This window comes from Stegodyphus dumicola, chromosome 5 (genome assembly GCF_044657685.1).
Source record: "Stegodyphus dumicola isolate Sdum_Otavi_A_Nest chromosome 5, ASM4465768v1".
In the NCBI taxonomy this organism is placed as follows: domain Eukaryota; kingdom Metazoa; phylum Arthropoda; class Arachnida; order Araneae; family Eresidae; genus Stegodyphus; species Stegodyphus dumicola.
The window spans coordinates 5156535-5182730 of record NC_140772.1 but is presented as its reverse complement, the minus strand read 5'-3'; the positions used below and the strand labels follow the sequence as shown (position 1 = coordinate 5182730).

At 34.2% G+C, this 26196-nt stretch overlaps 1 long non-coding RNA gene across 1 annotated transcript in view; it reads left to right on the top strand.

Moving 5' to 3' along the window:
- The first annotated feature begins 10324 nt into the window (after window positions 1-10324).
- LOC146997017 (uncharacterized) overlaps window positions 10325-26196 on the top strand; it is a 62005-nt gene continuing 46133 nt past the window's right edge. The window contains exon 1 of the long non-coding RNA XR_015040983.1: window positions 10325-10587. This is a non-coding gene — a long non-coding RNA (uncharacterized LOC146997017). The remainder of the gene's footprint in view (window positions 10588-26196) is intronic.

Here is a 26196-nt window from a genome sequence, read left to right as displayed (position 1 = left end):
GATCGGGATCTATGCTTATTTGTTCTTGTTCCATTGCTTATTCTTCATTTATCATTAGTACTTTAAGGTGCTAGCTTAGTTAATAATAAGCACTTACACAATTTTATTTGCAGACTCGGTAAAGGCCATTGAAAAGTCTAATGAAGTATTGTTTAATCAGGGGTTATCTGACAGTTATGGATTCACTGATAGAACTAATCTAATGAGAGAGTAGAAGAATCACTTACGTCCCTCTTTAGAACCATCATCGTGCAAATTTCTTGCAATGAGCTCAACATTTTCATATTGGCAACATATGTCATCTCCATAACGTAATAATATTACCTCGCTTTTGCAATAAATTTTAACAACTACATAATGTGCAAAAATATTTGCAATGATAGTGCTGCAGCAACTACCTTGCGCTACTCCTGTTTCATGAACACTGATTTCCCCATTTGATAATGTACCTGATTTCAACATTCTGATAATATATCGTATAAGACGACTGTCTTTGATTTTTATCTGTAATACTTTAAGCAGTGTTTCTTGATTTATGTTTCCGAAAAAGTTTTCCAAGTCGACATCAATGACAGCTTGTACAGGTCTGGAATACAAATGTGCAAATATATACAATCCAAATGAACAAAACTGTCGACCATTCCTAATTTGATGTTAACGAAGCTCTATCCCTTCAACCTTGCGGCTTACAGCCTATTTTATACACTTAACTATATTTGTTACCAATTATAGCCCAAGATTCTATAACAGTATAGTTGGTCAAAGGTTATATATTATCTTGAAAAGACTCAACAGATTTACTAGCAGAGCCACACAAGATACTGGACATGCGGGTATTAACCTTCATTTCAAATGTCTTATCGAGCATAGTTTGCCCCTTCATTAGCTAAAAATTTTTCAAAAATAAGACTCCTTTTTTTTTTTTTCCCTCCCTTCCCTTTTCTTTTTTCCTTTTGTTTGTTATTTCCACTAATTGAACTAAAATTTAGATCAGTTTTTATCAAATTCACTTAGAAACTACTACTAGAAAATGCTTTTTCTACAAAATATTTTCTAATTTGATTTTTTTTTATGGGGCCTTTCTGTAATAAACAGTTATCTAGCTTTTATATTCTTAAGAGCAACCGATCCTGAAACATATTCCTCCTCTTTTTGATAAGGATTTATATTATAAATATAAATCCCTTTACCAATACTTTGTTTTAAATTGCTTTGGACTTGACTATCTATTGTATTATCTTCATTATCAGAAGAATCAATATAGTAAGCATAATATTTTTGACTACAAAATCTAATGGCTAACACTACCCAATGTCCATTATTTACCTCACTATGAAGATTAATAATGGACTTCATCATCGGTCAGCTTTTTCTCCTCAATTTCCATGTTTGTAATACCTCTCCTAATTTTTCCAGGTTAATAACATTAAAACAATCTCTTTCTTCTCACCCCTATATCACCCATATTTAGAGCTTGTAATATCAATAATATCCTGTTGCGTTAATTCCTTTTTAGAGCTCTCAGTTCTTTTAAGCGCCGAATCTTCTATACTTTCTTGCTCTATACGCTCAGTAAAAATTTCAGTGGTATCATTTATAGGAGTGTTATACGAATTATTATATGTATATGAATTTAACCTGCTTATTTATATATGTCCATTGTAGAATTCTCCAGAGCTACATGAGACTCATCTTCTGGATCTATAAAAATACCCGAATCATCTTTGCTTATTTCATCTCAAGTTTTTCTTTGCATCTTTCACCTTCAAAATCTCTATTACCCATTTCTAACATGGACATTACTTTAGAATAGAGTTGAGAAAGCTGTTCTGTTGGAGTAGTTTCGTGAAAGGAATACTCATTTTTTGTTGATCAAACTCTACCAGTATACTATTAATATCTCGAGCAATGCTCACAAACCACAATTATATCCATCAGATTGCTGTCGCTTAAATTCTATAAAATCAATTTTTTTTATTTTCTAAATCTTATTTAATAATAGATGGAATTTCCCAATTGTAAGAATCCACATAGAACCCATAGTATTGATCATTGCGACCCACTACTACAAGTGTAGTCCAATGAAAGTTACCTGTATTAATATAAAATGTCTTTGAGGATAATTCAGAAAAGTTAGAAAAAACCATCAATGAATTGTTCTAATTGACTATTTAATTCATTGCCTAATGAATAGGACTTTTTTCATAACCATCATGAATGGCTTGGATACGCGCATATGGCATATAAATTTGAACAACATCCCTTATATCTTGATCTTCAAGCCAATATTCATAATTACTATCATTAGTTTTATAGACTAGATTATTAGTATGAATACGATAAGGAATACTGGAATTATTATTTAAAGTTGAAGGTATGACCTCTCCACTAGTATTACTCAAATACTGATTGGTGTAATCATTAAAGGAATTTGTTTTCTTCTTTTACGTCAGATTGATTATAACTACTTGAAAAATCAATAGTCTGAAGTTATTTTTGAAATAGATAAGCCAAATTCTTTTACTAAAAAGTATTCAGAAATCGCCCATTCTACCTGGCTCTGGCATGGCAGAGCGTTTTCTCATTTATCCCCGGCCATCACAAATTTGTGCCAGTGTCTTAAAACATTTTAAAAACTATAACTTTTGGCACAAGATGGCATTGTATGTCCATATGGTTTCAGATACATGCAGATTTTACCTTTTACTCAAAATGAAAGTAGTATACTCGTGGTTTTTTATTATATAAACATAAAGGCAAAGGAATGTTTCCGAATGGCATGCTTTATGACGGCTCTTTAAGCTATCACATATGTTAAAATTAGCATTTAAGTATCTTTTTCCTTTACATGAAAATATATAAAAAAGAAATTTAGAAATAATTTTTGGAAGCGATATTTAAATTATTCCAGTTTTAACTGATAAAATACATTACTGAACTTTTAAATTTATAAAAAAATACAAGAAAATCAATCTTTTTATTTTCTAAATCTTATTTAATAATAGATGGAATTTCCCCATTGTAAGAATCCACATAGAACCCATTGTATTGCGACCCGCTACCCCAAGTGTAGTCCAATGAAAGTTACCTTGAATTTTTTACCACTAATATTTATGTTATAAAAAGAGACACATCACTTGATGGTGTAATTAATGTAGACTCGGGTGAATACTCGTAGTTCAATTTAGACTGGATTCTATTGCAGGCGAACGGGCTAGCTGGGATTCGGCAAACTGAATAGTTGGTAAACCCATTTGAACAGCAAAATGGCTAAACAGTTAAAAGTAGCACATGTTTAGAATTCCCTGTATACAGTCTCCATGGCTGGGAATAAATATATTTTATTTCATACTTTAAAAATACAGATACTTAAACCACGCATCTTTGTTATGTCTTCATTTTTAGTTCCCTGCAAATGAATCTTGACAGTTTTATTGTTGTCCTTGGTACTCCTTAGGCCTCAATTCAATCATAAATAATTGGAGAAGGTGAATGTGCAGCTCACTCGGCGAAGTTGTAGACGGAATGTCAGTTTGTGTTCGCTTCCCAGAAAAATAAAAATCACACACTGTTTAAACTATACAATATAGATGTCTTATAAAATGTACAATAAAAGTTATAATGTAAGACAATTCTGCTTTTATATATTCAGCGTATAATACCATCATTTTTTTCTTACGTCTTGCATGCAAACAATTAGCGTATTTCTCGCGTAAATCCCTTTTCTCCCTTGCGTATATTTCCTCTTTGATCTAAAGCGCCAGGTTCTGAAATTTTTAAAAATATTCGCGTGATTTTTCTCCTTTCTCAGTGCGTTCAGAAAACGAACTCCCTTAAATTCTAAAATGAATTTGCTCATATAGTGATTTTTTTCATCTTACTAACAGACAAACTCTCGCAAAATACTTGCGAAGATACCGCCGAAATGTTCCTATCTAACTGTTGAATTTTTTGTTAGTCTGATTCAATAACCGACAAGTCAGAGCGAAGGAAACACCAACTGACATTCAGTTTACCATTTCGCTGAAGCAGCTGCATAGATATTTTGAGGAATAACAACGGCGAGATCTATGTTATAGGGATGTAGACATGAAGATATCATATTAGTTAAACTAATGTTAATATTACTACTAATTCTTGCTGGAATAAAGATTACTTAAAAAAAGTAATATTGTGATAGTTACATGTAGGTCATTCAAAGAATACTTTTCTTTTCTGATGTTCTTGCTGTAACCACGTCCTTTGGAAATTGAGGTATTCGCATAATTTTTCCCTCTCGATTTACTTACGAAACATTTACTACAAAAAGGGGGAGAAGTGCGTAAGGAAATACGGTGTTCCATTTAACGGCCGACATCTCTCAGTTTCATATCTTCTAGCCCACCAGCGGCCGAGCGGTAAAATCGCTGAACACTGGTAGTTCGATCCGAGGTTCGAATCCCGCGAACGGGCTGGCTGCATGAGCGTTTTCGAGGTTATTCCCATGTGTAACCTGTATAAGAGCCAGTTTCCCTTAGAAAGTCCTCCACGAAAGCATCAGTCCTCTTAGGCAGATAGCCCTCGAGGCTTTACCATAATCACACACACACACACACACAAACATCTTCTTCTTCTAAACAAGGGTTTAATTTGCTACCAGAAAACGTTTTGACTGAATGAACGCTGAAGTTAAACTCTGAAACTTTAAGCTTGGCTTAGAGCATTTGTCATTCCATTTCAATACCTCATCATTTTATTCAGACTCTTAGGAACAGATTGACCAAGTTCTACTGTATACAGATTTTTACTTTAGCTTTCTTCTAAGTGCATGAAACATTACTCATATTGATTGCATAAATAATATTAGTTTTATCTATGAGATATAATTTTGGGCCAAAGCATATTTTGTTTGCCTATCACATTTCAATCATTATTGTGGTTTACTGCCCTCTAGAACATCGGTACAGTTTTAGTTCAGACTTTAAAGCCTGGGTTAGCAGAGAATGATATATTTCTTTGCAACAAAAATGGTCAACATCCATATATATATATATATATAATTCTACAGAGAAACAACCTACCTATCTATAAAACTGTTGCCACAATTATATGCCTCTTATAATACAGTATTAATAAAATGTAGAATAATTTGGTTTGTTTGGTTACTGGAAAATATACAAGGGCTGTCTGCATGAGGGAGGCCTTCGTGGAGGTCTTTCTAAGGAAAATTGCTCGTATACAAATTACACACGTGGAAAACTACAAAAACGAACATGCAGCCACCGAACTACCAGCGTTCGGCGATTTTGCAGCTCGGCCGCTGGTAGCCTCCCAAAAAAATTAAGTAGAATGAAAAGTTACTACTTGCGGTAAATTTGAAATAAAAGAATAATGATCAAGAGCATTTGGGCTCACGGCATACCTTAGAATTTCCAATAGACAGTCTAGCGCGCTGAAGATAAAAATGTTTTATTCTTTATAGTGTTGTCATTGCTCGCTTTGAAATCGTTGAGTTTGTTAATCAAAATTTGTTAAAAGTTTTACAAAATAAGAAATAGCCGATAAAACAAATTCCGAATTCAGCTTCCAAGTGCCCACTGTTCGGTTCGAGAATTACGTTATTCAAAATTGGATGGCTGTGGGCACCGTCGTTGTTTCACAATGCGAGAAACACACATACGTTCAAGTAGATCATTTATTATTTAATTTCTTTAAATATAGTGCAGGGAGATGGTATTTGGTGGCAACAATTCGAGAAGTGAACCAATATTTATAGTGAATCAACGCAAAATGCCAAAACGAAATTAACGGTCCTTCTAGGTGGCAAGAATTTGAATAGTAATTCAGTCTTTTGCTATGATTCAACGGAAAATCCTGTTTTGAGACTGATAGCCCTTCTTAGCTAACGCCATTTGGGCTAATATTTCATAGTTTTTTAAAGAAAACTGTAAAATATAAGAGGAAAGAAAATTTTAAAATCCTTTTATATTTTCAGAGAAATCGGCATGGAACAGAGCAGTTATAAGCAAATGAACCTTAAAATATCTTCTGAAGATTATTTCAGCCGCGAAGTATCTTCATCATTTTGTCTCTTTCACCACGATTCTCGAGATTCGTATCTAGTTAGCTATAGGGCATTTTCTCCCTCATTCCTGCATGCCTTCGTGGTGTAGCGCTATGAGGTCCAGGTTCAAGTCCTGGCGAGGGCACTGCTTATTTTTCATGTCTTCTGCTCCTAAATAACCTAATTTCTCTTCAGTGGCGCCCGAATGAAAAGGTGGAGGATGATGATTCTTCATTACCAGAATTTGGCGATTGGGTCCGCTAATCACCAGTCACTGTTTAAAAGGGGATTTTATAAATTAACGATTTCAAAGCGAGAATTGGCAACGTTGTACAGAGAAAACCTTTTTATCTCCAGCGCGTATCAGATCCTGCGTATCAGAAATTCTAAAGATACACTCAATAAAAAATTATTTTGCGATATTGGTCTTAAAATGAATTTTATGGTTTAAGTGTGTAGAACACGATATTCAATAAATAAAAGTAACACACAAAATTTAAAAAAAAAAAAAACGCCCCTTTGGAAGTAATTTAAAATCTGGAAACTTTCAGATATTCTTAATTTCTTTAAATATAACACAGGGCGATAATATATGGTGACAAGACATTAGACCAACGCTGAAAATATTGACACATTGTGTGGCTTACCGAATTGAATGCATAAATTAATGATATGGCATCTTTTATGGCACTGGTTACTGTTTAAAGCTATGATTATTATTAAGTTACTTAACAAAACATTCTCCTACATAAAGTGTATTGCGAAGTAATTCGACTGGTTTTGATATTGAGAAATTAAGGCCGATACCCTGTTTTACAACTGATAGTCTAAAACATGTTGAATTTTTTACTACTAATATTTATGTTATAAAAAGTGATATATCACTTGATGGCATAGTTACTGTAATCGACTCCTTAATCAAGGGGAAGTTCGAATAAGCAAAAATTGTGCATACGTTTTATACATGTTTGTATCTGCGCATTATTTTCTTGCAAAAAAACTATGAAAGTTTTGAAAGAAAAAAATGGTGTAAATCTTATTAGTATTTCTAGTGCCAAATGGGAGAATTGTAATGTTTCAGACCCATATCCTCCCCTCGGAAACCTTTCTTTACCACTACACTTACTTCTACTCCCTCACAAACGATGCAACACATGTTTATCCCCCCATAGCTATAAATTTCCAGGGTAGTGAAAGACATTCTGCAGGGAGAACTTTTTAAGGAGATTGTTTGTGAATTCCTTGGTAAAAATGATTTTACAGCTCTCTCGCTTTTAATTGCTAGACAACAACTGATAATTTATTTATAATTTTTTAACACTGTAATGGATTTTTGATTAACACACTTAAAGATTGATTTGATTAACACACTCAGCGAAACACTATTCCAAATAAAGCATTTTCCCAGAGCGCCAGAATCTCCAGAGCTCCTAGAGACATTTGTCATTCAAAAAAAAAAAAAAAAAAAAAAAAAAAAAAAAATGTGTGAGATAATTATCTTTCGATCTGTGCTAACAAATTCGACTCTATGAAAGCAAAGTGTTGCAGCGGCCGGAATTAAATATTTTTATCTTCTACGTGCCAGCGTGTTGCCATTCAGTAAAGCTTAAGATACTTTCAAATTTGTTCAGGAAGGTTATCGAGTCATAAATGAAGCGGTTTAAAAGCAATTAACAGAGTTCTTAAGAACAGTTTTGTGTACTTTTTAATGTGATTGAATTAAATACGTTTTAAAATCTTGACATGTCTAACTAGAAATATTCAATATTTGTATAAAATTACACTTCACAGACTCATTAAAATCATCATATACTTTTTTTATGATTACTGTTTTAGGCTGCTGGTTACATGAGTGGTTAGTTTTTAAAGAAATGATCTAGCGAATATAATAATGTGCATTGTGCGAATGTAATATAGTGCTAACACTCTATCAGAAAACTTAGATATGCTGTTTTTATGTATTCTCTTCCTAGAGAAATTTTAATGGCAATTTGCAGTATTTGAAACTGGCTAAAATGACCTGCACCAGCCTTTAGTTTTTACATATAAATATAAACTCACGTATTTACCATCAGTTTCCAATAAACCAAATTCCAGATCCGGGCTTTCAGGTGCTAAGCTTCCGGTGGATGACTACGTTATTCAAAATTTGATGCCTTTAGATACCGTTGTTTTTTCTGAATGCCAGAACCACGTGGCGGAAACAGTTTAAAAAATGTAAAACACGTGTAGTGATTTTGTTCGTGATTTTACGCGAATTTTAAGCCCCTTTTTATTTCATTTACAGACACATACATGTTCTGAGAGCATGTGGGCAAATGTTCCTTTGTGTTGAGACATTTAAAAACAGTATATCTTTAAAATATTCGATAGACAGCCACCCAGCTGGAGATTTGTTTTTCGTACATTGTTACTGCTGCTCGCTTTGGAAGCATTGAGTTTGCTAGTCCAAAATTCATTAAAGTTTTACAAAATATTAAATAGACTATAAAACAAATTCCGAATTCGGGCTACCACAGCAACCGTAATTGAATCATGAGAGGTAGTCAACTATTTGTTGCCAAGACACACTAGAAATTTGTTTGGTAACAAAAAATACTAAACAAACTGTTTCTGTTTTAGCGATTTTACATTTTTAGTGAATTTTTAGGCGTGTTTTTAATTTACGCAAACATAAGCATTTCAGAGCATTTGGGCTAACGTCCCTTTAGGCTAAAAACATTCAAAAACAGCATATGTTCACAATTTTGGATAGAGAGTCTCCACCCGCTTTTGAATCCTTGAGTCTGTCAATCAAAAATTCGTTAAAGCTTTACAAAATATGAAATACACAATAAATCAAATTGCACAGCCGAGCTGGACGACGATATACGATATTCAAAATTTGATGACTTTAGCAATCGTTGTATTTTCACAATGCGAGAAACGCAAGCTGTTCACATTATCTTCATACAGTAGTACCTCGGTATACTTCATTATTCAATTTGGGGTGTATACGGCCAACTAGCGGCTGAGCGGTGAAGTCGCTGAACACTGGTAGTTCGGTCTATGGTCTTAATCCCGTGAACATGCTAACTGCATGGTCGTTTTCGGGGTTTTCACCTTGCGTAACGTGTAAACGAGCCATTTTCCTTTGGAAAGTCCTCCACAAAGGCATCCTTCCCCTGAGGCAGATAGCCCTCCAGTTCTTTGCTGTAACCTAATAAACCAACCAAAAAAAACTTTGTGTGTATACCAAAGGAATTTTTCCAAGAACAAATAAAGGCAAAGTAATTAGACCGCTTGGCTTAATAATGAGACCAAATTAATGACCGCTTGTAGAGTCATTAGGTGTGCAGGGCTCTAATATTGGATGGTTACAATTTGAAAAGTGAAAGGACATTTATAGTGAATCAAATTAAAATTCCAAAACAAAATTAATATTTCTTCTGGCAAATTACCCCTTTGGAATAATTTTGTTAGCGATTATAGACGCTTTTTACAAGAAATATAGTGGACTGTATTTTAAAAATTAGCGATTTTTTTATTTAATTTTATTTACCTTCATTTAGAAAACACTCACTGCACTTTTTTAACTCTATTCTCTTAAACCGTTAGATTGCAGAATCTAAAAAGAAAAAGTCATCTGCGATTATTTATTTTATTTTTATTCAATTTTATCAATCATCATTATTTTATGATTGTAACACGATGAGGAGCTTTTCTTATAATTAGCAAACAGAAACAAGACAAAAAATTCAGGAATCTTTTGTACAATTGGAGATTTATTTCTGAAATCTGTAGTTGCTTAAATTGATGCCTCATTCTCTGAATAAATGTTGATTAGTTTCACGTTTCGCTGTGTTGCTCAGATAATTGCTCGTTTTATAGCATCAGCTCGCCTCCGAACACGCTGTTATGTTCATGCAGGTGGCTTTTTAATATTTTCTCTTCATGTTCTGAAATTAGAATAACATAAGCACTCTCGAATTTGTTGTTTATTTTCGAATCGTCCCTACAAGGCCATGGAGTATTTGTTCGTTTGTTTGATTATATGATTACGGCAAAGCCTCGAGTGCTGTCTGCCTAAGGGGAGGGAAGCCTTCTAGAGGACTTCCTAAGGGAAACCGATTCCTATACACGTTACACATTGGGAACACCACGAAAACGCTCATGCCCGTTCTCGGGATTCGAACCTCGGACCGAACTACGAGCGTTCGGAGACTTTACCGCTCGGCCGCTGGCGAGTCATTGGGTACTCGATTACGGCATTAATGTTTGGTTCTGCGCATGCTCGGCGCCATTGCTGTCTCTGGTTCTGCGAGCTCTTCAATTTATCATTATTTTTTGGTAATTACATAGTGTATCTGAAATTTTGCGTTATATTTTACATTAAAATGTGATCTGAAGTTGATTCAGTGATATAGTGTGCATTTATAACACTTATTTGGAGAGCTACAAGCATATTCAGCGGGTTTAGCATAAGCGGAATGGATTGTTTATGTTTTGATTTGAAGTTATTAGGACTAAAAGATGTGATTGTTGGTTCACCTCGAAGCGATTCGGTATGTATTTGGTTTTGCTTCGTTATTTTGCACATTAAACTGATTTATATAAATTTCACAGGAATTTGTGAATAATTTTGTTTCGTCGCATATGATAGTGAGAAATTGCACATTACTCAATGTTTTGAAGTGATATTGATGAATGCGAGTGTAAACTGTATTGACAAATCTTCCTTGAATAACTGTCTTTCTATTTATGTGCGTTATTTGGAGGTAAACATGATAATTGTTTATAATCTGATATGTATACATGAGTACGATTGAGTACTGAAATTATGGTTAATCTTTGGATTATGGTAACTTGGCGATTTTTCGGCTAAAATTTGGCGACCAACCCTGCTACAGCAACCTGCTAGTTTTGTTTTGGTCGCCATTTTGTTTTCACGAAGTAAAGGCATTTTTTTTTTTTTTTTTTTTTTTTAACTCAACATTTTTTTTCCAACAATCTGCTAGCCGAATTACGCTTATGCTAGAACTTTTATGGAACAAAACTGCTTAATCATGACGAAGATTAGGTGCGAAATTGGTGCAAAGTGCAGAATCGCCCACTGCTTGCCGCTTTTTTAAGAATTGCACATACACGTTGTCATCCATGTACACGTCGACCTATTTTCACTTAAAAAAACATCCCAGAATTGCACAAAAATGGCATTGCGCACACTTTTGACTTTATCCATGTACATTGCTAAAGTCCTAGCTAGTAACCTTTATCGCCTTACCAAAATGTCGCCAAACTACCTGTTACCATATTCCAAAAATTAGCTCCTTATTATATTTTTTTGAAATTCAGAAACAATTATACATGTAAAAAGTACTTCATTGTGAATAAGAATTTTATGAGTGGTTTCTGTGTATTAGGAATGTGTTGGAGTATTTTCACATCGTATGCACGGATTTATGTATTGAATATTACTTATATATACTGAACTGAAATTGTGAGGCAGAGCTGAATTAGAATACTGTGTAATTGGCATACACTTTCTACGAGCATTTTCAGTGTATTTAGATCTTTCGAACTGTAGGTTGCAACCTGCAGTAGCAGTTTTAATATTGCTTTAACTTGTAATAATAATTTTACAGTTAACAAATATTTTTACACAATATATCTGAAGATGGTTAAAGATAAGACCATTCAGACAAAATCGAAAAACGAAAACGTTTTGACGGATTCTTTTTACAATATAAACTTTCATTTTACTTGCTTTGCACGTGACGCTGTCATTTCGTCTGTTACTTGTTTAAAATGTTCACATTGTTCTGCGTCTTAAAATTAGAAATAAAGTTAATGACCTAAAATTGTAGTAGGATTTGCCGCAATGCTTATGGGGTCCTGGGGTTGCGAAAAATTCTCAGTCGAGAAAAGGGGTGGCGACTGAAAAAGCCCTGATTTAGAGTGTGCTGGATTATTTTCACCCACAATTTGCACAGAAACACTAAAGCAAGCGCGTCAACTCGCTAGTGAAAGAAAGAAAGCAAAATATATATATTTTACTTTACTATATTTTCTCTACTGGGAAGTAACATGCAACTTTTATAAGATGTAATCCTCGCATGTAATGAGTTTGGGTAAAAAGGATGCATTATAAATATAAGATAAGCATATAGCTGCTGTTCGTATCTAGGGGATATATATCAGATGAATACGTAGGTTTGCAGTTCCTTTTATTTAATTTTATCCATCGTAATAGATTCATTGCATTATTTGCCTACAGAAAACATTTTTTTAAGTAATAGTTGAATTTTTAATTACTAAATGTTCAATTCCCAATTACGTTTTAGTCCAAAGGGGTTTTGTCTCTGAAGGACTATTGTTTTCGCTTTGCGATTTTTGCGTTGTTTCAGTATCAATGTCCGTTTCACTTTTCAAACTGCTGCCACCAAATGTTACAGTTCTGCATTATATTTAAATGAATTTCCATTTCGTTTTATAATCTTTTGCAAATTATGTAAAACTTTAACGAACTTTTTATTAACAAACCCGACGCTTTCAAAGTGAGCAGTGGTAACACTGTACGGAAAGAAAGAAAAAAGAAATATGTCTCTAGTGTGAGAGACTATCTATCGGAAATTATTAAGATATGCTATTTTTAAACATTTATCTCCAGCTCGCGAGACTGTATCGGAAATTCTAACAATATGCTATTTTGCATTTTTTAAAATATTTATTGTTATTGTTGTTGAATTGAATTTTATGTGGTTTAAGTGTGAACAAGTGTGTTTTCTTTATTAAATAAAGGTAACACACAAAACGTTTAAAAAACGCCCTTCTGGGCGTAATATAAAATCTGAAAGCTTTCAGATTTCATTTTTCTTTTTTCTAATCGAATGGAGGAACGATAATTATGGTGTTAATTTGTCACTACACAAAAATATGTGAAAAAGAAATAATTTTCGAATCTTGCACACTTTCTTAGATACTTCTTTCTTCAGATACTTCATTAAACTGAATGCATTTCCCAAAAAGTTTCGTTTAAGATGCTTTAAACTCCTACAATTGGAAACAATTGACGTATAGTACAGCAGCCCTGGTTGCCAGAAGGAGATTTTCGTACAAACTCGTGTGGTAGTTATCGTGTGAACGTGATTAGTTCGAAATCATTTTCGCTTAAAAATGTGAACAATACACATGCAAGAAAGTAGGAATTTCCAGAAGACGTCGATTTCGATGCAGGATGCTATGTGATTTGGTTTATGCGATTAAGCATAGAGGTCTATTATTTGAAGTTCAGATTTTGAGCGTAAGGTGCATTTGCCCCTCGCTCCCTATTTTAACTTCGCTAATTTTGCATGCTCGATCAGATAGCCTGGCTCAGTAAAAGTAGGCGGCCAGTGCAACTCTGATTAAAAGTCTAGTTATAATCACGTGGAGTGCTGATAAGGACCACGTGTTTCTGTGACTCCTTCTCCTTTATTTTCTTCTTTCTAGGTATTTCTTCTGATGAGGAGGGACCTTTAGCTGCTCTCGAAATCGATTGAGTGTTTCATTATACCTACGCTAAATACAAGGTTGTTTTTACGATTTTGATAGAGGTCTATATCTGCCTAACTGGAAGGATGCCTTCGTGGAAGACTTTCTAAGGGAAATCGACTCATATAGACTACGCCATGAGACAGCCCGTTCGCGGCATTCGAACCTCGGATGAACTACCAGTGTTCAACGACTTTACGGCTCAGCCGCTGGCGGGCCGCAGCATGCTAGTTGAAAAGTGTAGATGCGTTAGCGAAATTATTAAGGTTTACTTTTCCCAGTGCCAATAAAGGCATAAATGGATGCAAATCCAAAGATCTGAAGGTACAGACGTTTGCATACAAACATTTGTATTTTTATTTATGCTTCGAACAAATTTTAATAGTTAACAGAAACAGGCTAGATTGTAATTTTTTTTTTCAAGTTATGTCCCACTTCCAAAATTTTCATAACTCATTTATTTTTCAGCTTTCCAAATATTAAATGGACAATAAATCAAATTGTAAATTCGGGCTTTCAATTGCTCATTTTCGGGTATGGAGGACTATTTTTTTTCAACATTTGCTGGCTTTAGGTACTGTTGGGTTTTCGTAATGAGAGAAAAACATGATGACAGCTGTTTTAAAAGTGACAAATCGCTTTTAGTGATTTTTTTTGTGTGATTTTACATGATCATTTTCGTAATTTGTTAGTTGCATTTAGGCATGTCTTTCATTTACACTCTCATACATAACATCGAGAGCATTTCCGGTAATGTCCATTTGTGTTGAAAATGTTTAAAAACAGCATATCTTGATAATTTCCGATAGATAGTCTTTCACACTAGACATATATTTCTTTTTTTCTTTTTTTTTCCCTTACAGTGTTACCACTGCTTACTTAGGAATCTTTGAGCTTGTTAATCAAAAATTCGTTAAAGCTTTACAAAATATGACATAGACAAAAATATTCCTGATCCGGGCTTTCAGGTGTTCATAATCGGGTAGAGGACAATGTTATTCAAAATATGATTTCTTTAGCAACATACTGGAACCTGGACTCTCTCCAATAAGCGCCGAGTGTGCTACAGTTACACAACAAAGGCATACAGGAACGAGGAAGAAAATAACTTATATAATCCCCTTTTAAAGAGTGACTGGTGGTAAGGGGACTCAATCGCCAAATTCTGTTGGTGAAGAATCATCATCCTCCACCTTTTAGTTCGGGCGCCACTGTAGAGACGTTAGGTTATTTAGAATCAGAAGACATGAAAAATAAGCAGTACCCTCGCCAGTACTCGAACTTGGACCTCTCGAATGCCACGCATGCTAGCGTTACACCACGAAAGCATGCAGGAAGGACGAAGAAAATACCCCATAGTTAACTAGATAAAAATCTCGAGAATCGTGGTGGAAGAGACAAAATGATGAAGATACTTCGCGGCTGAAATAATCTTCAGAAGATATTTTAAGGTTCGTTTGCTTATAACTGCTCTGTTCCATGCCGATTTCTCTGAAAATATAAAAGAAAGGATTTTAAAATGGTCTTTTTCTCTTATATTTTACACTTTTCTTTAAAAAACTATGTAATATTAGTCCAAAAGGCGTTAGCTAAGAAGGGCTATTAGTCTCAAAAGAGAATTTTGCGTTGCCAGAACACAGTGCCAGAAACATACATACATTCATGCAGATTCTTCATTATTTAATTTTTCTAAATATAATGCAGGGCGCTAATATTTGGTGGCAACAATTTGAAAAGAGATTCGGACTTTTATAGTGAACCAACACTTCTGGGCTCTAACAGCCTTTGAAGCTGAAAAGGGGAAGAAAAATTCTTTATGTACCATTATTGACAGCAAATGGTGTCAAAAATGTATTTACTCTTCTTTATTAGTAAAATTATTTTATTTTTGAGTTTTACGATGTTGCTTAAAATGCATTATAGAATCTTAACCCTTGTTTTCTGTAGAAAGGTACAGGGAGTTCCAAAATTCGCTTTCATCAAATTCACAAAAATTTTGAAATTACAAAATGGATATAAATGGCAAATCATTTCATTTAATGACCCCCTATAACTGTTTTATTTGGTATCGATTTACCGAAGAATTTTTATGATTGAGCATTATTTCGCAACGCATAGATTTGATTGCGAGTCCATTTTGTCCGAACTCAGAGGAGACTGGCGGCTACTTCGTTTCTTATGGTGAAAGCTTGCTTTAGTTTCTCGAAATTAAGTTACTAATCGCAAACTTATTGTCTTGTTAAATTCACGAACATTTGGGGAGGTAATCTTTAAAAGCTTCAACAGTTTTTCTGTAGGAATGCGTTGCGAAGTAAAGCTCAGTCATAAAAATTTGTCTTGCAGCAAATCAATGGATTTTTAAAGGTTCTAAGGTATTTCTTCCACCTTCTTAGCATGCCTTCGTGGTACGTTCACACTTCGTCAGCGCATTCAGCGAGTATTCGAGGAGTCCGAGGTTCGATTCCCAGCGAAGGCATTGCACATTGTTCACGACTTCTGCTTCGAAACAACCTGATATCTCTACAGGGTAATGACATAATGTACAACTGAAGTTTCATGTGATTTGTTACTTTTAAGAATACAGAAATTTCATCTATTAAAACGTTTTGCCTTTAATAGCCATTTCGGAGTTTAGAAAATTTTTGAAAATTACTAGCAGCTTCTCTGCCAGCCTTCGTCTGGCTTTTAATTGTACCGGGAAAATGCCTGAAGGGAACACCAAACGTTAAATTTAAAAACTGCGTAGAATTTTACTCTGCAGAACAACTTCATAAAAAAAAGAGTGATTACGTATAACAAAATTACAGTGAATTAAGCTATATCCCTTAATACAAATATTAATTATCCTAATAAAAAAATTAATCAACTTTCCGTTGAAGAAGAAGAAAAAAAAAAACCATGCAAAACATTTCAATATCTTACAAACAGTGAAATAAGCAAAAAATAACATGAAAAAAACTCAAGAAACATAAAATTCCGCGCAGAATTTTACTCTACAGAACAACTTTATCGAAAAATCAATAAAAATGTATTATATATATATATATATATATAAATAACAATGAAATATGCCAATCTCTTAAAAACAGTGACATAAGAAATACGATGAAAAATTGTTGCCAAACCCATATTTCTAAAAGAATGAAACTATTCAAAATGATGCGATTTCATCAAAAATCTATCAACAACAATAAAACGGGAAAATTGTTGCCAAAATCACATTTTTAAAGATGTGAGAAGTGTACTCGGAAGCTTCATTTAAAAATTTTTTTAAAAATACAAAATATTATCATTTTTCCAAAATATTATCATTCTTTTTGTAAAAGCAGTCGCAAGGATGAAAGTTTAACGTGCCCAAAAATCAAAGAAAAATAAACTGTACATTTTTAGACATAAACGTTTTTAGAAAAAATCCCGTTGAAAAGGTGTTAAGCTCACTTTGTTAAATAAATTCGTATTTAATCGATTTATTGAAACACGAAATTTATTTTAATCTCGTAAAATAGCTATGTGCCTACATTTCATGAAGATGTGAAAATGGAGTGCGTAGAGTAAAATCTCGCTTTCCTTATAGCCCATTATGTCTCAAAATGACGCGATTTCGTCACAAAACATAAAATTAAAAATTAAAAAAAAAAAAAAAAAAAAATTCGAATTTCGAAAAAAAGCGCTTCGAGGTGCACTGGCTTTTGTCTACATCAGTGTTTCTTAACCTTTCTAGCGAGTCGCACGCCATTGAATCTGAAAATATATCTCCGCACCCGATTGAAATAAGTGTTTTATTTTTTTTAGTCTAAAAATACATTTTTTGCGAAACTTATTGTTTATTGAAAAACATTGTACATTTTATATAAATACAAAATAAAATTTAGTTTAATTAGAGCTGGCTCGTATTCTCACGTCACTTGCGAGGACAATCACGCAAACTTTCATGCTGTCAGCCCATTCGCTTTGTGTTAACGAAGAGTTTGAGTCAAACCTATTAATCGGAAAATGTGTAAAATGCAGTAAATGCCCCTTAATATTATCATTTGGATATTGTCATCGAATTGCACGACTCCCTCCAGTTTGTATATGAAAACAAGGAAAATTCGTCGCTTATTGTGATCAACAGTTCTGTTAATACGATCTAAATATTACAAATACATTTTTTTTAAACAAAGGTTCTTTTAAATATTAATATGGTTTATCAGTAGAGTTTATGTATGGACATGGAGCAAGTGGAATAGTGGAACATTTTATAGGACATTAGGTGACTAGATATTGATAGATATAGATTTGTAGGACATTAGACTAACATATAATATAACATCTTTCATGTATTTGGAAAAGAAAAAGATTGGTAATGTAATTCTATAAAAATGCTTAATGTTTTTAATTAGACATAGCGTTAATTAAATGTATTTTATAGTCAATCCCATTAACAGTAAAAAAAAGAACTTTCTTGTAAAAGAACTTTAAATTATATCTATAGAATAACTGGGAAAATGGGCAACGTTACCTTTATTTATTAAATATCATGTTCTTCGCCCTTAAACCATAAAATTCAATTCAACAGCAAGATCGCAAAATATTTAAAAGAGCATATCTTTCGAATTTCCGACACACAGTCTCGCGCGCGTGTTTGTGTGTCAATAAACCAAACCAAACCAAAACCTTATTCCAATCTAATGTGATCCTCATCGTGTTTTTTCCAAGTCCTATATAAGTATTCATTTCTATAAAATAAAAGTGTTTTTGTATATATTTTCTTAAATTTCGTTACTGTCATGCATGAATTAACATTGTGCGATATCGGTATCGGTAATGTAATGCCACGATATTGCGAAGCTTCTGCTTAAAATTGCATTAATGTAAATTTTGAATGAACCCCTGATCATTCGGGGCGGGGATAACTAGAATTACAGGGGCCAAATGGCGCTGTGCGTCTGAATTTCTTTGAGTTGATTGAGTGCTTTTGAGTCTGCAACAACGTTGAAGGATAATTTTTGTAAGTGGAAACTATGACTGGATTTATACGTGTTTCCTTCATTGTCATGTATTGTTTGCGTCGTCAATAAATTGGATAAAATATCGTGGATTGAATTGATCTCGTCTGTTAGATAAGAGACTTTAATTGTTTTATTTGTTTTGAATATTGAATTGAATCTAAGCGGAACTGGATTTAGATGCAATTCTAAGTTACGTCAGAGTGCAAAATTTGTATCTGATTAGATTCGAATCCCGTGAAATCGTGGTTTGCCCCCCATACCGTGCCCCATGCCACGTTTATATATGAGCCAGTTTTCCGTAGATAGTCTGTCCATGAAGGCATCCCACCCCTTATGAAGGTAGCCCTCAAATGCTTTGCCGTAGTCAAATAAACAAAACAAAAACTTCCAAAGTACTTGTCTTAAAGTACCTATGGTTGAGAATTGGCTAGAAGAAGGAAAAGAGGCAAAACTAGTACAGGCTGAATCAAATGCGAACTGAGGACCCACAAAACAGATTTAACAAAGTTTGGTGCTGTTTACTTATTACACAGAAAGGGCAGTATGCCCCATGGAGGTGGCTCTTATCCACGTTACACACGGGAAAAAACCACGAAAACGCCCATGGAGCCCGCCCGTTTGCCGGGACTCGAACAACCAGTTTTCAGCGTCTTTTGCTACGCCGCCGCTGGTGGACCAAAAGCGTGCTACATCTTTAAAGAATAAGAAAACTCTTAACAAATCGGGCGTTGGAATAGAATAAAAACTGGTTTTGTGAAAGTGCACAACAATAATGAGTTTGCTTTCAAATTTCTGCATTTATTGCTTGCCATATCATCATTTGAGTGAAAACATTTTGCTTTTGGTTTATAACGTGAGCAAGATAATAAGTTTTGAATGGGTCATATTTCTGCGCATGTTCAAGTTTTACTCTTGAAAGTTGAATTTCGACTGGGATGAGTTTAGAGAATACTAACCTAGATAAGGCCTTAATTTAGAAGTCAATAAGTACCCAATATAAGTTAATATTAGGTTTTGGCTAGCTTTGCATAAAGAATTTTTCTTAACACGTTGAGCGCCACGTCAGCCATCTGTGGCTGACACTAGATTTTCCGTTTAGGCCGCGTCAGCCATCTGTGGCTGATACTAGATTTTCCGTTTAGGCCGCGTCAGCCGTCTGTGGCTGACACTAAATTTTCCGTTTAGGCCGCGTCAGCCATCCGTGGCTGCACTAAACTTTCCGTTGAGGTCGCGTCAGCCATTTGTGGCTGACACTAGACTTTTTCGTTTAGGCCGCGTCGACCGCCGCTGGCTGACAGCGTGTAACATGATATATAACTATAAAATTTACACTGTTTTATGAAATGACACAAAATTTATTTAAAATTTACTTAATTTTGATTCATGATTTGATTTTGATTCGTTGGATTTCATTGAAACACGGAAAATATAAAAACGGTTCTCCATTACAGCTATTACAAAATGTGACAACACTCTTTTAGTCTTTTTTCTAGCCATTACTCTATCAGCTTCTGTTGCATTTTTATCATAACATAATTTACAATATTTTCGTACTTCAGAGGCTTTTCCCGGTTTTCTTCGGAGTTTATGTTGTGGTTTTCTAGATATCCTTGCATTTTTTGTTCGACGGAATGTCTTCTTTTTCACAACTTGTTGCTGTCTTCTACCGCGATACGAATCACTGGCCCTACAATACCAGCGCTTTTAAGCGAAGCGCGTGGCCTGAACGGGATTGCCTAAAACATACGCGTGGCGCTCAACGTAATTATGTAGGGTTACATTAATTCCGAATTTAGGATAATACCTAGGTATTTACATTCGACAAAGTTAGACGATAAAGGCTTTTAGAGTATTAGTTGAAAAAATTTGAGTTATGTGTAAACATTTTAGTCAGGTATGGATTATGGGAAAACTTGCGATATATAGTTAATTTCTTAAAGAGAAATGTTTTTTTGAAGTTAGCGAGTTGGTTCTGTTGAGATTCTCCAGTACTTAAACCTTTAGTAAGTTTTATGCATGTAAAATAAATATGTAAAAGTGACACTGTATTAGGATTTTTCGTATGCAGAGTGACTGTCAATTGTTTTTACATAATCAGAAGGGTGATAGTACCCATCCAAACGAGCAATAATTACACTCCATGGAACACTCCTATGAGAGACAGAAAAGAGTAAAATAAGAATTTCGACATGAACTTATAACAGTGCTGAGAAAGCAAATGAACAATACAAAAAGTTGCATAATAGGATTCGTTGATGAGCTCAAAATAGGCTCACCAGTAGTCGAGCCCACCTGCGGCCGAGCGGTAAAGTCGCTGAACACTGGTAGTTCGGTTCCGAGGTTTCGAATCCCGCGAACGGGCTGGCTGCATGGGCGTTTTCGTGGTTTTCCCCATGTGTAACGGGTTAAGTACGAGTCAGTTTCCCTTAGAAAATCCTCCAGGAAGGGATCGTCCCCTTCCGTGTAGGGCGGAACACGTAGATAATAATAAGAGCTCAAAGTGGCGGTCACGCGCCGTGTTGCACAGTTCACTTCGGGGAATGAATAACTGGCACAATAGCATATGAACAGGCATCTTCTTATGCAACGTTAGTGAACGCTTGTGTGCCTCATGGTGCAGTCATTGCTGGGGCACTGCCCATTAATTAGTGTTACAACATCTTGTTGCTTTTTTAACAGTGTTTTTACTTACTTGTACGAAGTAAAAAGGAAGTATAGTAATCGCAAAAAGTTTCATGCAGCATATTTCAACGAAAATATCTATTTTCACCGCTATCGAATGCAGTTTAACGATGTATTTCCGCGATATCTGTATGTAAGGACAGAATAAAACACTCTTTTCCTCCAAAAAAATGATAAAACTGCTTTAAAATGAATTCTGAAGAGAATTTTTCGTGGCGTCTGTACGAACGTGCGCATCTCGCATAACTCAAAAACGAGTAGCCTCAGAACGTTGAAATTTTGTATATAGGACTGCTATAACATGTAGATGTGCACCTCGTATTTTGGTTGCACTCGGCCGCGCCAAACGTATATAAATATATTTATATATATATCCACTCTGTTACCCGGCTCAGTGATCTCAGTTTCTTTACTCTTATATGTTTGTAAATTGTACATTTTTTGCTTTAAAAATGATTTAATTATGCTGTTTTTATCTTCCGGTTAAGGTTTTTATGCCTTTAGTAAATCTGTATGCAATATTTTTAGCATTATCAAAAATTTTTCGAGGAAATACGTGTTTAAGATTTACTTCGTAATTTTTAATACAGATATTATGAGTTTTTATGTATTTTTGCCTTGTCGCGAAGGGAGAACTGAATTAATTGAATGAGAAATACTAATCTTCTGTGACAATTGTTTCTTTTTTGTTTTGTTTGCTTAATTTCTTTTATACATCATTCTAGCTTTATTATAGTATTTGAATAGAACATGTGGCAACGATTAGATAATTCTATTCTTTAAATGATATACATTTTGTGCATTCTGAGTTATAATATGAACGAAATATAATACTGTTAAGTGAATCTAGCGCCAGAGTGTCGCTATGGTAAAGAAATACTAGAGTGAATTTTAAAAAATGCATTTATTCTATTGTGGTTTATGCCCTATCGACGAAGTACATTTAATTCAATCCAATAAGTTTAAATGAAATGCAAGAAAAAATGCGTATAATTTAATATTACGTTCAAAGAAGTCATGTGGTGTACACATCATACACATCAGATTTTTTATCTATGTTCTTAGCGACGCTACAATAATCAACGCCTTAGCAATCTTACTGCACTCTTCTGCACACATGAGTATTCATGAACACATCATTCATCATTCAAGATGTACCTGTATTTACCTACACTAACATTGTGCTCCAGCTTTCATGTGACTTCATGTACTGCATTTGTCTTAAGCTAGTTTTCTGCCACTCTCTTTTTCACCCACTCTTTTCATACCAGAATTTAACGAGCGTTTATTCAGATTTGAATGAGATAGAAGTGAAATGGAAGAGAAGGTTTCGCAAGTTAATTTTAGAGTATGTTCTGCCTACTTGAGACCACACTTTACCGGGATTTATTAGCGATTTGATTCTGTGGCTTTGAGTGCGTTTAGCCACTAGGCTTGTCTCGCCGGTTTCCTACAAACCAGAGCCTTTCCTGCGCGTTACTTTATACTGTGAGCCGTTAGGCTAATCTATAACATTTGAGTTAGTTCAACATTACGTATTTAAGTTTACCCAGAAGTTGTGGCTTGTGTGAACCTAAGCTGGGTCATTGTAACTTCTTTCGTGTTCAAATAAAAAGGTCTTATAGACCCTTCCTCTGACATTTTGTAATCACAAGACTCGAAGATAATTTTTCTATAGTCTTTTTACTTTCTTTTACGAAGTAAAAAGGAATATTCTAATCACGAAAAATTTCGGGTATCGTATTTCAACGAATATCCATTTTGACCGCTTTCGAATGCAATTTAACGATATTTTTGCATGACATCTGTACGTAAAGACAGAATAAAAGACTCTTTTCCACCAAGAAAATTATAAAACTGATTTAAAATGAACTCTAAAGAGATTTGTTTCGTGGCGTCTGTACGTATCTCTTATAAATCAAAAACGAGCGGCCTCAGAAGGTTGAAATTTTGTACATAGGACTGCTATAACATGTAGATGTGCACCTCCCATTTTGGTTGCAGCCGGCAGCATCCAAGTATATATATTAACTGTATATATATCCACTCTGTTACCCGGCTCAGTGATCTCAGTTTCAGGCAGCATATTTCAACGAAAATATCCATTTTGACCGCTATCGAATGCAATTTAACGATGTTTTTGCATGACATCTGCACGTAAGGACAGAATAAAGGATTCAATTCCTCCAAAAAAATTATAAACTGCTTTAATGAATTTTGAAGAGAATTTTCCGTGGCGTCTGTACGTACATATGTACATACGTATGTATCTCGCATAACTCAAAAAGGAGTAGCCTCAGAACGTTGAAATATTTTATATATGACTGCTATAACATGTAGATGAGCACCTTGTATTTTGGTTGCAATCGGCCGCACCAAAAGTTTATAGATGTGTATATATATATTGACTCTGTTACTCGGCTCATTGAGCTCAGTTTCTTTATTCTTATATGTTTCTAAATTGTGGATTTTTTGCTTTAAAAATTACGAAATTATGTGGTTCTGGTTACAATTTTTATGACTTTAGTTAACGTGCATGCAATACTTGTGTAATTATCAACAATTTAATACTTTTTTGAAGTGCGACTAAGCCTCACTTCTGATTACCATGGCAGCCATGTTTGTTTTCATTTGAAACTTAGAGTAGCCGATTTGTTGCCAATCTAGAGAAATTAAGCCTAGCAACATCAAAGTAACGTCTTCGTTTATTATTGCGAATTAAATTATGCTTAATTCATTCTGGAATTATCATTTAAATTATTACCTTGTTTTTGCGTAGAAACTGTAAATTTTAATTTAAAAATTGTTTTAACTGTACTTGGAGTTTTATGTTTCTTTATATCTTTCAAATTTTAATGAAGATATTTGGAGATTTTATGTATTTTTCCTTGCCGCGAAGTGAGAACTGAATTAATTAGTAGCGCATGCGCATTAGTAAGCGGCTCCGAATGGTCTGCGAAAAACTGTTTCTTTTTTCGTTTGTTTAATTTCATTTATACATCGTTGTAGATTGATTATAGTATTTGAATAGAACTTGTGGTGACTTCAGATGGTATAATTTTTATGCACTCTGAGTTATAAAATGAATGAGATGATGTAGTCTCCGTGCTATCGACGAAGTATATTTAATTAAAAAATTCATTAACCATTAATTCAATATGTTTAAATGAAATGCAGGAAAATCAGGTTTAATTTAATATTCTGTACAAGGAAGTCATGTGGTGTACACATCAGTTTTTTTTATTCTTGTATGTTGGTAAATTGTGAATTTTTTGCTTTAATTAAATATAATGCAGGGCTCTAATATTTGGTGGCAATAGTTTGAAAAGTAAACTGATATTTATAGTGAATGAACGTAACATGCCAAAACGAAAGTAATAGTCCTTCTCGGCCCTTTTTGGACTAATAAAACATTTCGTTGCTTATTATAGACACTTGTTACAAGAATTTCAGTGGACTGTATTTTAAGAAGAGCTCATTTCATTTACTTTCATTTATAAAACACTCACAGCACTTTTTAACTCTATTCTCTCAAACCGTTAGAATCCAAAATCTAAAAATAAAAATCTGATGTGTACACCACATGACTTCATTGTACGGAATATTAAATTATACACATTTTTTCTTGCATTTCATTTAAACTCATTGGATTCAATTAAATCTACTTCGCCGACAGCGCATAAACCACAATAGAATAAATGCATTCTTTAAAATTCACTCTAGTATTTGTTTACCATAGCGACACTCTGGCGCTAGATTCACTTAACAGTATTATATTTCGTTCATATTATAACTCATAATGCACAAAATTTATATCATTTAAAGAATAGAATTATCTAATCGTTGCCACATGTTCTATTCAAATAGTATAATACAGCTAGAAAGATGTATAAAAGAAATTAAGCAAACAAAACAAAAAAGAAACAGTTTTTCACAGACGATTGAGTATTTCTCATTTAATTAATTCAGTTTTCACTTCGCGACAAGGCACAAATACATAAAAACTCAAAATATCTATATTAAAAATTACGAAGTAAATCTTAAATACTTATTTCCTCGAAACACTTACAGACAGGATTAAGCATGATTTAATTGGCAATAATCGTTATCGTTGGAGGCGTTATCTTTGTTCTTTGCGAAGCTAAGTTTCTCTAGATTGGCAACAAATCCACTAGTTTCCTGTTTCAAATGTATACATCAATGGCCGGCATTAAAAGCAGGCTTAGCGGCAATTAAATAACTTTAAAATTGCTGATACTTCTAAACGTATTGCACACAGATTTACCAAAAGCATAAAATCCTCGTTCTGAGGCTACTCGTTTTTGAGTTATGCGAGATACGTACGCACGTACGTTCGTACAGACGCCTCGAAAAATTCTCTTCAGAATTAATTTCAAAGCAGTTTTATAATTTTTTTGGAGAAAAAGAGTCTTTTATTCTGTCCTTACGTACAGATATCACGCAAAAACATCGTTAAATTGCATTCGATAGCGGTCAAAATGGATATTTTCATTGAAATATGCTGCCTGAAACTTTTCGCGGTTACAATACTTCCTTTTTACTTCGTACAAGGAAGTAAAAAGTCCTCTGCGATTTCCAAGGCAACTGGAATAATTTTCTTTGTCTTGATCTCGCTGCTACAATTGAAAAGTACAACTGAAAAATGTCAGAAAGAAAAGTATTTTTGAATAGTGGGAGTTTAACTTGGATTCGATCCCACGCGAACGAGCTGGCTGCATGGTGGTAATATGTAGAACGTGATACAGGCCAGTTTTCCTTAAAAAGTTATTAACGAAAAAGCCCCTTCCATTTGACAGATAGCCCATATTTGTTTTGACATAATCCAAACAACCTAATCTTGCATAAAAAGTATAATTAATCCAAGGTAATGTATCAGTACGTCGTAAATGGAGAAAATGGAACATTCCTGGATAAACCCTAGATACTGATGAAGTAGTGCTATGAATC